The following is a 3,137-nucleotide window of genomic DNA, read 5'->3' on the forward strand; positions in this document are numbered from 1 at the left end:
TCTTACTGAAACTATTCCAAAAGATAGTGAAATAGAGACCCCTCCCTAAATCATTCTATGAAGCCAGTACCACCCTAATACAAAAATCAGAAAAGGACAACGAAAAAGGAAGACTACAGACAAATATCCCTGATGAACATGGATGCAAAATCCTCAGCAAAATACTAAATACTGGCTAACTGCATTCAACAGCATATCAAAAAGATAATACACCATGATCAAGTGGGTTTTATACCAGGGATGCAAGGATGTTTAACATACTCAAGTCCATAAATGTGAGAAAAAGAAAAAGAATCAAAGCTTAGCACTATAGAAAACCAGGAAACCAGAAAGAGAAAGAAAGAGAGAAAGAAAGAGAGAGAGAAAGAAAGAAAGAAAGAAAGAAAGAAAGAAAGAAAGAAAGAAAGAAAGAAAGAAAGAAAGAAAGAAAGAAAGAAAGAAAGGAAGGAAGGAAGGAAGGAAGGAAGGAAGGAAGGAAGGAAGGAAGGAAGGAAGGAAGGAAGGAAGGAAGGAGGAAGGAGGGAGGGAGGGAGGGAGGGAGGGAGGGAGGTAAGGAGGGAAGGAAGGAAGGAAGGAAGGAAGGAAGGAAGGAAGGAAGGAAGGAAGGAAGGAAGGAAGGAAGGAAGGAAGGAAGGAAGGAAAGGAGAGAGAGAGAGAGAAAGAAAGAAAGAGAAAGAAAGAAAGAAAGAAAACAACCAGAAAACACTTAACAAAATGGCAAGAGTAAGTCTTACCAATCAATAATAACCTTGAATATAAATGAATTAAATTATTTAATTAAAAGATATATAGTGGTTAAATAATTCTTTAAAAAATCAAGCCTCAACTATATGCTGCTTATAAGAACTCACTTCACCTGTATGAACACACATAGACTGAAAGCGAAGGGATGAATATAAGCTACACTTACATCAAATAAAATTAACTTAAAGGGATGAATATAAGTTACACTTACATCAAATAAAATTAACTTTAAATCCAAAACTATAGAAACAAAACATTTATCATTATATAATGATAAAGGAATCAGTTCAGCAAGAGGATATATCATAAATATATATGCACCCAGCATCGGTGCACCCAAATATATAAAGCAAATATTAGTAAATCTAAAGAGACTACAATACAATAATAAGAGGAGATGTCAGGTTGCTGCCATGTTGTAGAATGCTGAAGGCTGATATGCATTGACATGGCGGTTACTCTGAGTCTCTAGCTAGACTGGCATGTCTGTGTTGCCATTGCTCACTGTGGGTTCATGATCTAAGGGGTGGAGGCCCAGGCCCTATCAGCTGGCAGCTGGACCCCGATTCTGACTAGGAGCCAGAGGAATGGGAGCTACAAGAGGTGGAGAGGTACCGGCTCCTCCCTGGGCCCTCAGCTTGAAGCAGGGCCTTGTGCCTTGGCACCCCAGGCCACACCCCCTTGGTTCCAGGCGTCCTGCTGCTACATGCATAGGGGCCCTTGTTTCTTCTTATCCAATGTCCAGAGCACAGTGTCAGGTGTCCAGCTCCCCTGGGACCACTAGTCCCTTCACCAGTGACATATTTCATCACCAGTTTAGAGAGAGGCATGCTTATGGGCAGTTATTGCTCTAGGTGTCAGATTTCTGGGTTTGCAGAGCAGCTCTAAGCTGGCAGACATGGCCCGATTGCCCTTGCTATCAAAGAGAAGAGGGCTGGGTGCTCCATGATTTAGCCTGAGGCTCTTCAAACATCCATCTTCCTTCCACACATGGCTTCTGCCACTGGTTCTCTACCCTAGCACCCTGCAGTGACAGAAAAAAAGCAATCTGATTCCGGAAAATTTGGAGGCAAATGGAAACACCTGGTGCTCTGCCCAGAAGCCTGACATGGGAACTCATGGTGTAGATCCAGTATTTACATAAGGAATTTGCAGAGTCCTGGTCAGTTCCCAGGTTGGCTGAAGGCTTTGATGTCAGCACTGATGTGATCTCAAGAGTTTTAAAAAGCAAGTTGGTACCCACATTGGAGCTGAAACTGAAGCAGGATCAAAAAGTCCTTAAGAAAACTGGGGTTGCCCACTTGCTCCAGCAGCTTCAGGGCCCTGGAAATACCTCAAAGCCATTCCCTGCAGGGCACTCTGTATCAGGCTGTTTGTTTATGCCAGGGCATGAAGCCTCATCCAAAGACCCGAATCACACCACAGCTTTGAAAGTGATAGAGTCAAACACTCACAGGACAAATGTACCAAGGAGATGGAAGGGAAAGAATAAAGGAAGCCAGAATCTGGAGAAGCAGAGCTCCGTGCCTCTTGCTGCAGCCCTAGGTTGTCAGAGAGAGCTGCAGAAGTACACCAGTGATTCTGAGAGCACCAGAAGAACTGATGATGGTAGGCTGCCAAGTGATCAGAAGCTGGAGAAGTTGAAGACAGGGGATCTAGGTCGCTTCAGCGGCAAAGTAGTGCAGAAGGGGCAAGAGTTCTTTGACAGCAACAGGAACTTCCGGTACAGAATTTGAGCCAGGGTTTGGCTTGTGAAGATCCCTCGTGAAACACAGCAGAGCAATTATTGACATATATGGAGCAGCCTATATTTCTGTGTGTGGATAAGTCACCTTAGATTAGGAAGAAGTGATGAGCCTGGACTGTGGGAGGAAAGAGCTGTTTTGAGAGGTTCAAACTTCCTGTGGCAGGGCTCCCAGTCTGACCTCTGTAGATCTTCAGTACTCACCCTTCGTGCTTGAGCTCACTATGTGTTGAAAACCAGTTGCTTGTGTCGTTACAATTTTCTGTGATACTTGCAATATGTGTTTGGGAGGAAGTGGGAAAAAAAAGAGGGGATGTCAACACCCCATTTTCAATAATGGACAGATCATCCAAGCAGAAAATCAACATAGAAACATTGGATTTTGACTGCTCTTCAGACCAAATGGACCTAACAGACATTTACAGAACATTCCGTGAAATAGCTGTGGAATACACATTCTTCTCAACTGCAAATGGAATACTCTCCAGGATAAACATGTTAGGCCGCAAAAGAAGTCTAACAAATTTAAGGAAATAGAGATCATATCAAGTATATTTTCTGACCACAATGATATAAAACTAGAAACAATAACAGGAGGAACTTCACAAACTTTGCAAATACATGGAAATTTAAAAACAAGCTCCTAAAT

At 42.7% G+C, this 3,137-nt stretch overlaps 1 pseudogene; it reads left to right on the forward strand.

Annotated features, from left to right (window-relative positions):
* Window positions 1-1,192: 1,192 nt before the first annotated feature.
* Window positions 1,193-2,480, forward strand: LOC105479470 (neugrin-like; annotated as a pseudogene).
* The last annotated feature ends 657 nt before the right edge of the window (window positions 2,481-3,137 follow it).

Source organism: Macaca nemestrina, chromosome 5, assembly GCF_043159975.1.
Source record: "Macaca nemestrina isolate mMacNem1 chromosome 5, mMacNem.hap1, whole genome shotgun sequence".
Taxonomy (NCBI): domain Eukaryota; kingdom Metazoa; phylum Chordata; class Mammalia; order Primates; family Cercopithecidae; genus Macaca; species Macaca nemestrina.